The 15,000-nt window shown below is 43.6% G+C and overlaps 1 pseudogene across 1 annotated transcript in view; it reads right to left on the minus strand.

The window, feature by feature from the left end:
- The window catches only part of LOC145394661 (uncharacterized), a 73,327-nt pseudogene that overhangs the window by 53,108 nt on the left and 5,219 nt on the right, over positions 1-15,000 (minus strand). Inside the window, exon 3 of the transcript XR_013896477.1 lies at positions 14,810-15,000. This exon is cut by the window's right edge and continues 103 nt beyond it. The product of XR_013896477.1 is annotated as an uncharacterized LOC145394661 (transcript). The remainder of the gene's footprint in view (positions 1-14,809) is intronic.

Here is a 15,000-nt window from a genome sequence, read left to right on the forward strand (position 1 = left end):
CTTCTTCACTGACGAGCAGTTAGCTATAATTTATAAGAGTCATGTGCGCTCTCAGCTTGAATACTGCTCACCTTTGTGGCGTGGATGTGGAGAGGTTGCATTAAAACAACTAGACAAAGCTGTTGGAATTATTAACAACCCTGCTATCATAAATAAACTACCTCCCCTACAGGTAAGAGGGAATGTTGCCTCCCTTGCATTATTTTACAGATATTTTTATGGCAAATGCTCAGACGAAGTTGCATCCATTGTGCCACCCCTCCATGCTTTCCCTCATGCTACACGGGCATCTGGTAGCACTCATGACTGGAACGTCACTCAGCCATATTGCAGAACTTCTGCCAATCAGAATTCTTTCATTCGCCGAACTGCATCTCTCTGGAACTCGCTTCCCCAGAGTTGTTTCCCTCCAAACTTCAACCTACACCTGTTCAAGTCCAACTGTTACAGATATTTTATGAATGGAGGACGCCAGTAATCTGGTGTATGGATTTTTTTTTTTTACACAAATGTTTTTCCTCCCTCTGTTCTGTTATTATGAAAATATAAATATAAATAACAATAATAATAATAATAATAATAATACCATGTCCCGCAAAGAATACGTGGTGCTTTATTAGTACAAAAATATGGTAAAAACAATAAGAGTTTAATCTGAGTGTCCCTTTTCTTTTTCTTCTTTTCTGTTTTTTTTTTTTTTTTTTTCATTTGTCTAAAGTTGCTTGTACTGTATAATTTGAGACAAGACTTCATCTTTTTTTACGGCCGAAAATAATTGCACGTGTACGTTGGCATTTTTAACAATTATAAACAAGTTCCTGGCCAGTTACCTCATTGTTAGTAAATCCTCCTTACTAAATCCATCTTATTAAATCCCTCTTAATAAATCTTTCTTAATAAATCCTTCTTAATAAATCCTCCATAATAAATCCTTCTTAGTAAATCCTTCTTGATAAATCCCTCTTGATAAATCCTTCTTAATAAACCCTTATTAGTAAATCCTTCTTAGTAAATCCTTCTTAATAAACTCGTATTAGTAAATCCTTCTCAATAAATCCTGCTTAGTAAATCCTTCTTAATAAATCTTTCTTATAAATCCTTCTTAATAAATCCTTTTAATAAATCCTTCTTAGTAAATCTTTCTTAGTAAATCTTTCTTAGTAAATCCTTCTTAGTAAATTCTTTTTAATAAATCTTTCTTAATAAATCCTTTTTAGTAAATTCTTATTTATTAATCCTTCTTAATAAATCCTTCTTAATCAATCCCTCATAATAAATCCTTCTTAATAAACCTTAATTAGTAAATCCTTCTCAATAAATCCTTCTTAGTAAATCCTTCTTAATAAATCCTTCTTAGTAAAACTTTCTTAGAAAATCCTTCTTAGTAAATCCTTCTTAATAATTCTCTTAGTAAATCTTCCTAAGTAAATCCTTCTTGATAAATCCTTTTTAATAAATCCTTTTTAGTAAATCCTTCTTAGTAAATCCTTCCTAATAAATCCTTCTCAGAAAATCCTTCTTCACCCTAAATCATCCTTCCCTCTCCTCATTCTTCATTTCACTCTCATTACCAACCCAAAAATCACCTCCTTACCTAAATGTCATGCTAGCTTTCTTACCTTCATTTCCATACCTTAATATAGACTCTACTCAGCCTCTACAGTAATTCGTGTCTTATATTATTTTCGTGTTTTTCCTTCGTGTCTTTAAGTTTGCTAGGTCAGGGTCGATTCATTTGTCCCTTTGCGTACTCTAAATTTTCTACATTCTGATTCTTAAACTAAATTTTTTCACTTTGACCCTTTGACCCCGGGGATGTTTTTTTCAATTCATCCTGCCATCTTGTATTTATTTACTTATTTTATTTATTTTTCTTATTTTATACCCTAAATTTTCTACACTGATCCGTGTACTAAAATTTTCCCCCATTAACCCTCTGAGACTGGGGATATTTTTTCAATTTATTCTTGTCATCTTTTATTATTTATTTATTATTTAATTGTTTATTTATTTAGTGACGATTTTGTTCAGCTCCAAATTTTCGAGAAGGAAGGGTTAGGTGAGGCATTAATCAGTCCCTTCAGTACGAGAGACTTTTTTCCAAGTGGATTAATTTGGTCTGACATCAGCAGAAATAACTAACACGGACGTCACCTGAATTAAATTGGTCTGAAGGCAGTAAAAATAACCAGGAAGGACGTCGCCTGAAATGAAAGTTTTAAGAGTCTTCCTAGTTCATTCACTTCACATACCTTCTGTGTTCTAAATAGCTTACCCTTTCAGTCCGGTGTCGAGTTTATTCATTTTACAGCTTATTTTTTTTTTTTTTTTTACATTTTCTTGGAGAGCTCCCTGACAATGGTGGGATTTTACATGGCTACATCTATCCCCTGCAGTTGAATATTCTCTCAAAACGTAAATTATCGTTTTGAGTTTGCGAGAAAAAAGGCCAAAAGTCGAAGCCGTTCCGAGATTGCCAAAGGGTTGCATGATCACGATTTGAAGTTAGTTTGATGGACTACAGGCTGAGGTTCCCCCATACATGCAGTTCATCATCCTTCTTTTGGGGGAGATGGAGGTAACAATCTAGGGGACGTTTCAATAACCAGGCACTATAGTTACCAGGTTATAACAGTGCCATCACACGAAGGCGTCCCAATCCAGCATCCCAGGAGGAGAGGACTGGAATAATAAGAGAGAATCCTGGTATTTAGGGACTCCTTTCAGGTGAGATGGGGGAATGTGAGGGACATTTGTATACCCAGGTAGTGGCGTTACCAGGTTATGTCAGTGTCACCACACTAAGGCGTCCCTCTCCAACACCCCTGCAGGAGAGGACTGGAGTAATAAAAGAGATGGTGTTACAGGAGCCATGGAATAATAACTAAACAAGAATAAGTTATTCGTCCTTGGGCATGTAAACAGAGGAGGACCCAAGGAGTCACCTGGGGAAGGCCACTGGCTCATGACCACACTGAGTAACCTTGAGCTGTTATCCCTGCAGTTATTCTCTCTCTCTCTCTCTCTCTCTCTCTCTCTCTCTCTCTCTCTCTCTCTCTCTCTCTCTCTCTCTCTCTCGTGACCTCAAATTTTAATGGTTAACTTAAAACCAGATTTTTTCCCTCAAGATCATTGCAGTTTGTGTATTTATGTAGTCTCTCTCTCTCTCTCTCTCTCTCTCTCTCTCTCTCTCTCTCTCTCTCTCTCTCTCTCTCTCTCTCTCTCTCTCTCTCTCTCTCTCTCTCTCTCATCGTGGGAAGAGGAGAGCGGTTCACCACGACTCCCTTACGTAATTACCCCCCCCCCGCCCAGGTATTTACAGGTATAATTTCACGAGCGTCACGTAGGAACAAAAACTGGACTGAGTTTTCTGCTTAGCTCAGGGGTTGTTTGTCGTGTGTGTGTGTGTGTGTGTGTGTGTGTGTGTGTGTGTGTGTGTTTAGGGGCAAGGTATGTGTGTGTGTGTGTGTGTGTGTGTGTGTGTGTGTGTGTGTGTGTTTAGGGGCAAGGTCAGGTGGAGAGGGAGACTGGGCGTTAGGTGGAAGGAGAGTAAAGAGAATGTCATCGTCATTATGATCGTTATCATCATCATTATCAACATCGTCATCATCATCTATCTCCATTATCATCACCATCACCGTATTAACCTTTCATCTCCTGAATACGGATGAGGCATTGTGTGTGTGGGGGGGAGTGAGAGAGAGCAAGGTCGGTGGGAGGAGGAGGAGGAGCCCGAGGATGAGGCGGAGGGAAAATAGAGTAACATCATCATCATCATCATCATCATCATTCTCCTACTGCATATCACCCTATAACGTATGAGTTTGGGGTACAAGTTTGTGTATATGTAAGTGTGGCAGTGCTATATGCAGTGGACAGGAGGGAGAAGAAGGGGTGGAAGACCGAGGATGAGATGGAAGAAGGGGAAGAAGACAGAAGATGAGGTGGAAAAGTATCAAAGAGTGAATCATCATCATCATCATCGTCTTAGCACCTCCAGTTGTTAATCGTGGAGGTATGTGGTTTATTTTTGGATATGGGTGGTTAGTAGTCTTTTGTACGTTGTTTTATCCAGAGTATGTTGATACTGGAAGGATTTATATAAGACTGAAAAGGACAGTAAGGTGTAATAAACAAACTAAATTACATAGGAAACGGTGTTATGGTGCTTCCTCAATCGACGAGAATACGGATCCAAGGTCACTCTCCCTTAGTCTAAACCTACCTCATCTAATTCATAAAAAAAAAACAATCTACACCTTACTCATTTCATACGTGTGTCCCATTGTCTGTGTGTTGAGGCTTAGCAAACCTCCCTCCCACCTCTCCATTCTCCATTCCGTCTTCTCCTCCACTCTAATCTACTCCTTTAGACTGACATCCAACACAATATCCCCCTCAGGTCCTTCCTCTCACGCCCTACTTCCTCCTGCCTTGCCGTATCTGCCTTCAGGGTCTCGTTTTAATTCTCGTGCCACTCCAAACCGTCCTCCCTCACTAAAACCCCTAACCTAGCATCCAGCACAGCATGCTCACTCTCCTCCTCTTCCCTAACCTAGCAGCCAACAAAGCATCCTAACTATCCACCCCTTCCCCCCAGGCCCCACATCTTCCTGTCGTGTCGTCTTCGCCCCTCACCAACCCTGGCACCCTCAACCTCAATGCGGAACCACGAGGGCCAAATCATTCCCCTCCTAACCTCCCCTGCCACCAACCTTCAATCACCCCCTCCCCTTCCTCCGTCATTATTGTGGGGTTGGGGAGCGTTTAGGTGTTTTACTTTGTGTTTTTACTCATCCGGTGCTAATGAGAGACGCCTTCATGTGGTGGCACTGATATACCCGGGCGTGGGAGGTGGCCCATTTTAGCTCTTTGAAGCGTGTGGCGAGATTACTAGAATAAGACAAGGATAGTAAAAAGGGAATTCTCTCTTCGCCCACCAAACCCAACCAACTGAAAGTGGCAGGAAAAAGTGAGAAGGAGCACCACCCAGACGGTTTTATCCATCCCAGTAAAGACGCTTTGTAGTGAATGTTAGATCCCTCGTGTCTTACTGAATGCGAGACCTCCCCTATGCAGAGAAAAATCGTCTGACAAGAGTAGAAAGATAAAAAAAAAATACCTCATCATATTAAAGGGGTAGAATCCAAACAGTTTTAGGATTTGATAGTCATATGAACGTCTGAATAAGGAAGGAAATCATCTAAAGTAGTTACAGAATTGAAGAAAAAATGTTTATCGTACGGAAGGGCTTAAGACCAAAGAGTTTTAGGTCTGGAAAATAAAAGCTTGAAGGTCTGAATATCTCTCGTTTTTGCTCCTCCACAAGACCCATCGATAAATCCTAAACACACCACCGCTATTACCACGACACAAGCGCTGAAGGAGATGGCTCAAGATGGTTTCAGTATTGGCTGTTCGGTATTAGTGCCAGAACAGAGTCGTGTAGAAATAGAAGTAGTAGTAGTAGTAGTAGTAGCAGCAGTGGTAGAAGTAGCAATAGTAGTGGTAGTAGTAGTAGTGTTGGTGGTAGTAGTAACAAAAGAAGTTGTAGTAGCAATGTGAACCCAGTGGACTGTAGACTGAAGGTGCCCTCCTCCCGCAGTCCACCATCGTCCTTTGGGGGACAGGGAGAAAGGTAAAAGAACGCTTATATAACCAGGCAGTGGAGCATCATGGGTAGGTCAGTGCCACTACGTGAAGGCGCCCCTCTCAACCAAGATGAAAAAGAAGAGGAGGAGGAGGACGAGGACGTGGATGAGTAAAAAAATTTGTTTGCTATGGGATTCGAACATGAGTCACCCCGATCCTCACGACCAAAGCCCTGCAAGCTACCAACAGCACCACGAATCATTTAGCCAAGTACCCCCCTCCCCCATTCTCATTTGCATATTCCCAGGCCTATGTTCTCACGGCCTTGAAGGAAAACGGGCGTGATCGCAGTGTGGAGGTTTGGGAAGATTGTGGGCTGCTGGGAGAAGGGCAGGGTGTAGTGGTGGCAGGCGGATAGACTGGGAAGGATAGATAGATAGATAGAGACAGAGAGAGACAGACAGGCAGGTAGACAGACAGCGGGGCCGGATTAACCCTGGTGTGGTCTGGTAGGCAACGCAGACGGTTGGCCTGCAACATATAGATCTTTTTCCTTACTTCCAGTGAAATTTTGGCATGGCCTATAATGGCTTTTTTTTTGATAGCCTGATGGGTGATGGCCCTTATCTGGACACCCAAAACGTATATTTATTCCTGTCTGGAAGTCTGGATGGACTGTGACAGGCCGTGGCCTGGTGGACAGTTGCCCATTTTGCCTATACCTGGTAATACGGCCCTGACAGACAGACAGAGAGACAAAAACCATTCATATGCCAAAACTTAAAATAGACAGGAACAGACAGGACCCCAGATACGAGGCAAAACACAATATCTAATATCTCAGCCGCAATACAAGACACTGAATATAAAGATTACATTATTGTTTAGTACATGTGTACCCTGCTGAAGATCACGCACCATTCCAAGAAGTTTTAGTTTTTTAAAGGCCTCTCTCTCTCTCTCTCTCTCTCTCTCTCTCTCTCTCTCTCTCTCTCTGTGTGTGTGTGTGTGTGTGTGTGTGTGTGTGTGTTTATTTTATTTTGCTTTGTAATGTTGGTTGTCTCTCTCTCTCTCTCTCTCTCTCTCTCTCTCTCTCTCTCTCTCTCTCTCTCTCTCTCTCTCTCTCTCTCTGTTTATTTTATTTTGCTTTGTAATGTTGGTTGTCTCTCTCTCTCTCTCTCTCTCTCTCTCTCTCTCACACACACACACACGCACACAACCCCCCCACCCCCACCCACACACACAGTTTTATTTTCCCAACTGATAAACCTCCAACCAAAATGGACAATCCTAATCTCCGGTTTTATAGCCTGATAAATATTTGGGTGCCAAGCAATTCCTATTTTAATTTTTGTACCCCAAGGACAAGCCGAAGGGGGGAGGGGGAGGGGGAGGAGGGAGGGGAGAGGGGAGGAGGGGGGGAGGAATGGGAGGAGGGGGACGAGACGGGAGACGAAGATGAATGAGTCAATAAACGCAGAATGTAAAAAAAAAAAAAGAAAAAAAAAAAAGGGTACTTACGTGAATTTGTTATATAGAGAAAAACACTCTTGCTTCCAAGGTTACGTAATTTATATGATGGATTTTTGAGACTCAGAGGACTTAAGCGCCAGAAATTACAATAAACAAAAGTCGTACTCGAAAATCAGAACTGAAAAATAAAAATATATCGAAAAATTTCCCTTCAGTTCGCCACTACCCTGTCATCCTTCCCCTGTTAAGTTGTTTCTGCCATTTAACTTTCACTGGAACGGCTATACTCCTTTCACTCTAACCTGGCCCAGATTTTCGTCCTTCTGCGGGTTATTTCATGTGGGTAAGTGGCTGAAAGAGATATTGCTGGGACTCTAACCTCCTTTCCATAGCACTTCTTCGTGACCAGCAGCCTCTTCAAGTGTTAATCCACTGTTTCAATTCAGAAGTCAATGTGGACAGATGGCAGTTTTGGGTCAAGTTAGAGTAGAAAGGGTTTAGTAAGACAGATGGCTATTTAAGGTGGAAAAAAAATCCTTTAAATTCTTTCTCCTGCTTGGTTACGAATCCCGGGTTAAGGAAGATCCCTAACACCTTTTCCTGTGCGATTTATTTTGCTTATTGCCACTTACTGTCTTATTCTGTGTAATACAAAACCTTCAAACATCGCCATACTCTGCAAAAATAACGCACAAAAGGATAGTACCCAGCCATACCCAAAAATAAATCGCTAAGGAAAAGGTGCTAGGGAGCGCGATTGTTGAGGGGGATGCTTATGTCTTCTCCTGCGTCTACGTGTATCCTTAAGGCGCCTCAGAGCCTTTAAGACGCCTTCCACAGCCACGCGCCACAGTTAAGATGGTCAAAGACTCTACAGTACTTTAAAATGAAGAGGTATATGAGAGAGGGGTGTGTGAGCTGGGGGGAGGGCAGTGAAATGGCGGGGGACAGGGCTACATGGAGGTGATTTGTTTGTGGCCACCGCTCAAGGGATTAAGGCGTCTGGGGATAGATTGTTAGATAGATAGATAGATGGAGCTTTTTTCTTAACTCAGGCTTCATCTTCCTTATCATGTATTGAGGATATGTGACAATAATGTTAGAGAAAGAGAGAGAGAGAGAGAGACAGACAGACAGACAGAGAGAGAGAGAGAGAGAGAGGGAGAAAGAGAGGGAGGGAGGGAGACAGACAGGCAGACACACAGAAAGACAGAGGGAGGGGAAGGGGTAAGAGAGATAGGTAGGTAGGTAGGTAGGTAGAGAGAGAGAGAGGGGGGGGGAAGAGAGAGAGAAAGAGGGAGAGAGAGAGGGAAGGAGGAAGACAGACAGACAGACAGACAGACAGATAGAGAGAAAAAGCCAGAGAGAGAGATAGGGGGGAGAGAGAGAGAGAGAGAGAGAGAGAGAGAGAGAGAGAGATGACACAGAACCATGTAATCCCACAAAAGGTCAAGGATACTCTTCCCTACAACACTCCACCCATACCCCTGACCTCTCCCTGACCCCCCCCTTCCTCCCCATCCCTCTCCCCTCCTCCCCCACTCTCTCTCTACTTCCCCTCACCTTCCACCTCTTCATCCTGTCTTACTCGGGCTACCTCTCCTGCAAAATACGCTGTTTACTTATTATTCTGAAGGAGTAAAGTCGACAATAGAAAATAAGGACTAAGATTGGAGACTTTACTGAAGGGAATTAGGAGGTGGAGATCAAGAGAGAGAGAGAGAGAGTGAGAGAGAGAAACCAGAAACGTAACTGTAGGCACCTGTTTGTTCTTTTGTGTGTGTGTGTCTGTGTCTCTGTTTGTGTGTGTGTGTGTGTGTGTGTGTGTGTGTGTGTGTGTGTGTGTGTGTGTGTGTGTGTGTGTGTGTGTGCGCGTGTGTGTGTGTATGTGTGTGTGTGTGTGTGTGTGTGTGTGCAAGTAGTATGTGTGTATGTGTGTGCGTGGCCTACCCTCCTTGACCTGGCCACCCCGGTACCTGCCTACTTGCCCCGGGTCAGACGAGGTCACGAAGCATCCTCTCTATCGTGGGCTCAGGCTTTTGGGGGGGCGACCAGGCTAAAGACATGGTTGGCGGACATCACGACACTGGGAGGCGATGGGGGAGGGATGGGAGGAAAGGAGGAGGGATGGAGAGGGATTGGAGGGGTGGAGAGAGGGGTAAGGGATGGGGAAGGATGGGAGGAAAGGAGGAGGGATGGAGAGGGATTGGGGAGATGGAGAGAGGGGTAAGGCGATGGAGGAAGGATGGGAGGAAAGGAGGAGAGATGGAGAGGGATTGGAATGGTGGAGAGAGCGGTAAGGGGTGGGAGAGGGAAGGGAAAAGGGTGGAGAGAAACAGAAGGGAAAGAGAGAAGGGATAAAAAGAAAAGGATAGAAAGTGGATAGGGATGGGAGAAAATTGGATGAGATGAGATAGGAGGAAGAGGGAGGGATTTAGAGGGGCTGGAGGGAAGAAGAGAGGATTAAGGAATGGAAGAAGGAAGGATGAAGGGTGGAAAGGGTTTGAGGGAAAGGGAAGGGGTGGAGAGGTATGGGAGGGAAAGAGAAGCGATGGAGAGAAAGGAAGAGAGAGTGAGGGGGGGGGTAAGGATACAGAGAAAGCGAGAAATAAGATGACTGAATGTATGAATAAGGAGAACGGCAGGAGAGAAACAAGGAGGGGAGGGAGTGACAAGGAAGAAGGAACTGACTGAGAAAACCACGAAGACGAAGGAATGAGACATGACAGTGGGTGAGAGGAAAGGTGAGGGAAAGATGGATGAGAGGAAAGGTGAGAAAATGATGGGTGGGAAGGTAAGCAGAGACGAGAGGTGTGAGAGGGGAGGGTGGGAGGTGAAGGCGAGAGGGTAAGTTCCAGAAACAGGTAAAAAGAACAACACACTGATAGACTTGGGAGATGGAGTGACAGGATGAGAGAGATGATGCTGATGTGTGAGGGACGAGAATGGTGAGTGTGTGAGCTGAGATGAGGGGGTGGAAGGGGAGAGGGGGAGAGTGAGCTGAGACAAGAGGAGTGAAAGGGGAGAGTGGGAGATGAAGATAGGAAGGTAAGTAGGATCCAGACACAAGAAAATAGGAAATCAACAAATCTAAGAAAACCATCATCAAAGTGGCCACAGAAAACGAAGATGTAGTTTGCCATCACTGTTTACATGCTTATAATATGCTTATGTGTTATCTTTTTCCCATTTATTTTTATCCTAACCACCCCATGCCTAAAAGAGGAAATAAGGTTAGTATAATGACAATGGTGACGTGTTTGAGAGAGAGAGAGGGAGAGAGAAAGAGAAAGAGAGAGAGGGGGAGCTAACTATTAAAGAAAATATATCAAGTGAATCGTAATATAAATGATTGTAGAGTCTGGTTCTCTGATCGGAAATTCTTGAGAAGAGTGGTGTGTGGGTGGTGGTATTTCTAAGGAGGTTGTGCGGTTTCCCTGGTGGTCATGTGTGTGTGTGTGTGTGTGTGTGTGTGTGTGTGTGTGTGTGTGTGTGTGTGTGTGTGTGTGTGTGTGTGTGTGTGTGTGTGTGTGTGTGTGTGTGTGTGTGTGTGTGTGTGTGTGTGGTGTGTGTGTGTGTGTGTGTGTATGTGTGTGTGTGTGTGTGTGTGTGGTGTGGACTTGTGGGTCATGAGGTTTGAGTGTAGGTTGGGTGTGCAATTAGAATGTGTGTGTGTGTGTGTGTGTGTGTGTGTGTGTGTGTGTGTGTGTGTGTGTGCGCGCGTCCAAATGGTGAAAGGGCTAACGGAAGCTAAATACAGTCAGGATACATGATGTAGCCTTATATTCTAGTGAGTGGTATCAGACCTAAATAAAAGATGAAAGAAAAAAATGAATTCGTCATGAGGAACTGAATGTAAACACGAGAAAATCAAGCTATCAAATTTTTAGATGCTCTCCACAGAAGGCACTTACTTTGCAATTCCTGTGTTTTTTTTGGATTCTTCAGACCATGGACGTGTTTTATATATTATTCTTGGTGTTTTTAGGTGTTTTAATTGAGCACTGGAGGTATGTTTCCCACTAGAGGGTTCGACATAGGCGTTCTCGAAATTCTGATTTTGGAAGTCTCTCCATAGTTTGATAAAATCGTAAATATATAGCAAGGAAAACCTAAAGACAACACACACACACACACACACACACACACACACACACACACACACACACACACACACACACACACACACTCACGCACTTACACACACACACGTTCAGTGTCAGCAAATATTATCATGTATTCTACTTTCAGATATTTTACTTTCAAAAATCCTTGTCCCCAAAATCTACTGCGTCTCCATAAATTCCACCTTTTTATTTATCCATTTATTTATTTATTTATTTATTTATTTATTTACTTTTCGTGGAGAGAATGGCAGTCTTCAAGGGATCATATTTGTGGTAGGACTGTAGTGAAAATGTGTGCTGTTTTTGACTCATTTTTTTCATATTTCTACATATTACTGTTTACTATATTTCTCTCTCTCTCTCTCTCTCTCTCTCTCTCTCTCTCTCTCTCTCTCTCTCTCTCTCTCTCTCTCTCTCTCTCTCTCTCTCTCTCTCTCTCTCTCACTTTTCCATCTTTTAATTCCCTTTCCCTTCCTTTCCTCTTCTCTCCTGCCATCGCTTCCTTTCTTCACGCCTTACGTACCCTTTTTACTCCTCCCTCCATTTCCCTCCGTCTTCTTTCATCTCTCTCCTTTCTTCTTCTTCCTTCTTCTTCACCTCACCTCTAGTTCCCCGTTCCACTCCTTCCCCTCTCCCCTCACCCTTCCCTTCCTTCATTCTCTACTCTTCCCTTCCCCTCCCTTCATTTCTCTTCAGCTCCCTTCCTCTCTCTTATTTCCCTCTCTCTCTCATTCTCCTTCCCTCTTTTCCCCTCTTCTCCCCTCTCTTCAGTTCCCATCCCCTCTCTTCTTTCCCCTTCTCTCTCCCATTCCCCTCCCCTCTCTCCCACTCCCCTCCCCTCTCGTCTCACTCCCACCCCACCCCACCCTCCTCCTGGCTGACCTTTGTAACTGTGCTTAGGCAGAACCACTTTCAGTTTCGCAGAGACGTGAGAAAGAGTGAGAGTGGGGCGAGAGGGAGTGTCGGAGAGAGAGAGAGAGAGAGAGAGAGAGAGAGAGAGAGAGAGAGAGAGAGGGAGGGAGGGAGAGAGAGAGAGAGAGAGGTAGGGGAAGGATGGAACACATATATTTCCTCTGACATCAACATTTACCAAAATAATTATGACAGTATTGAGAAATTACATGTTAAATCTGTAACTATTTTCCAAGACTTTCTTTTCTGTACCCTCTTCACTTCCACTTGGCCCAGATTTTCGTCCTTTTTTTCACGTAAGTTCAGTGGCAGAAAAATGTGCTACGGTTCGACATCCACAGCACATATTCGTGACTAGCATCATTTTCCAGTGTCCATCTCTTGCTATAACTTAACATTCAAGATGGAGAGATGGCAATTTTAGGCCAAGTTAGAGTCAAAAGGGAATGGTTATATTTTTTTCTTACAAGGTAACGGGTTTGCGTAGTAATATAATACTTGTAGAGAGAGAGAAAAAAAAGTGTTTGAGATCCTGAATAAAGAGAGAGAGAGAGAGAGAGAGAGAGAGAGAGAGAGAGAGAGAGAGAGAGAGAGAAAGAGAGTTACCATTACTTTCTCTCGCGTTTCCTCTCCATTGCATCATCGCTCGAGAGATGCTCAGGCGAGGTAAGGAAGGAATGTGGAGAAGAGAGAGAGAGAGAGAAAGAGAGAGAGAGAAAAACATATAGATTAAATGTGTGTGTGTGTGTGTGTGTGTGTGTGTGTGTGTGTGTGTGTGTGTTTTATGTATCTAGAGAGAGAGAGAGAGAAACGTATAGATTAAATGTGTGTGTGTGTGTGTGTGTGTGTGTGTGTGTGTGTGTGTGTGTGTGTGTGTGTGTGTGTGTGTGTGTGTGTGTGTGTGTGTATGTGTGTGTGTGTGTTTTATGTGTCTAGAGAGAGAGAGAGAGAAACGTATAGATTAAATGTGTGTGTGTGTGTGTGTGTGTGTGTGTGTGGTGTATGTGTATGTGTGTGTTATATGTGTCTAGAGAGAGAGAGAGAGAAACGTATAGATTAAATGTATGTGTGTGTGTGTGTGTGTGTGTGTGTGTGTGTGTGTGTGTGTGTGTGTGTTTATGTGTCTGACTGGGCATAGGCTTCACAGCCTGCTCCCAAGGCCCAGTAGTCCTTCTACATACCATACACCTCTACATGTCACCACTTCGGCGTTAACACCCACCGTCCATATTGAATACATGCTAGGGCTGTCTCATACTGGACTGGTGTATTGGTATTAGTGGGGGTGTTTTTACGACATGTCGGCGGGTCTTCTGGTAGATTAGTAAAGCCTGTTCTTATTATATTCAAATCCTTAAACTGTTCCCTGTCACAGCTGGGATTTGAGCCTGGGTCCAGTAGGACTGCAGCCCACCTCTCTACCGACTAAGCCACCGCCTTGGTGTGTGTGTTTCTCCAGTCCCTCCTAACAACTCCCAAACAAACAAACACCCAGTCTATTATCACCCCTAACAAGATGCAGGCCAGAGCATTAATTTTAGGATCAGGTAATCGACACACCCCATTCACCTCCATCCACTTCACAGGACATTCCACTGCTGCCACCCTCATGCGTTCCATCCACTCATATCAGCTCCATCCACCCCATCCATACCACTGAATCACATCTAACCCATCCACCCTACCCACCTCCATCCACCATATCCACCCCACCTCACCGTATGTTCAACCCCTTCCACCCTATCTGTTCACCTATCCCATCCACCCCACCTCACCCACCTCCATCCACTACACCTACCCCATCCACCCATCCTTAACCCTATCCACCCCACTCACACCCACCCCATCCACCTCACAGGGCATTCCACACCCACCACCTCATCCCACCTGCCTCAAAAAGCGTCATGCATCTTAAGTTTCACCCTCTTGTCCTCCACCTTTCCTTCTCAGATCTTAACACACACCCACGTTCACTTCCTGGAGTGTTAGGTGGGTTAGGTGGGTTAGAGGGAGGGCTTGGGATGTGTTAGGTGATGTGTGTTTGTTCGATTTAGTGAGCTGTGTGTTAGGGTAATGCTATGAGTGTTTTTTTCTGTTTCTTTATTTGTGTGTGTTTTGTTTTTTGTTTTTAGTGTTGGGTTTGTTGTCATTATTATTATTATTATTATTATTATTATTATTATTATTATTATTATTATTATTATTACTGTTAGTAGTAGTAGTAGTTGTAGCAGTAGTAGTCGTAGTATGATGATGATGATGATGATGAAATAGACTGTCACGCTATCAAAGAAAAAATCAAACAGGAAAACTGGATCAACTGAGAGAAAAACAACGCTTTTCTTTACACCACATATGTATTTTCTATATAGGTACACTTGACACAGAAGTAAAAGAGAGAGAGAGAGAGAGAGAGAGAGATCATTACCCAACACCCCATTGTTATCTGTCTTCCCATAAATTGATATTAAATTGCTAAATGTCATATAATCCTACGTAGACTGTATTATGAGACCCCTTTGGTTATATATTTGCTACTTTGTTTTATGTGTAGTGACGAAGAAGCATTGAAATGAAAAATCCTTTGCATATCATCTCAAAAAAGACTATTATTACCCTTCACTATAATTTCATTCACCTTGCCTGAGCCCCAGAATCTAAAGTAGCGTCCATACCATAAGCTTGCTGGTGCGCGCGAGTTCTACTGGCTCTCCACGGCCACGAGCGTCTTCTCAACCTCCTGTTTCATCTCGATCTCCCCCTTGAGCTTGGCCTCCTCCTCCTCCTCCTCCTCCTCCTGCTTCAGTTTGGCCTCCTCCTCCAGCTGTAGGGCCCTGAGACGACGCTGCTCCTCGGCAAACGCAATCTGGTCGAGGACGTACTGGGGAATGGGGTG

Source organism: Coenobita brevimanus, chromosome 28 (assembly GCF_032717465.1).
Source record: "Coenobita brevimanus isolate Jiangsu-jjx chromosome 28, ASM3271746v2, whole genome shotgun sequence".
Lineage (NCBI taxonomy): Eukaryota > Metazoa > Arthropoda > Malacostraca > Decapoda > Coenobitidae > Coenobita > Coenobita brevimanus.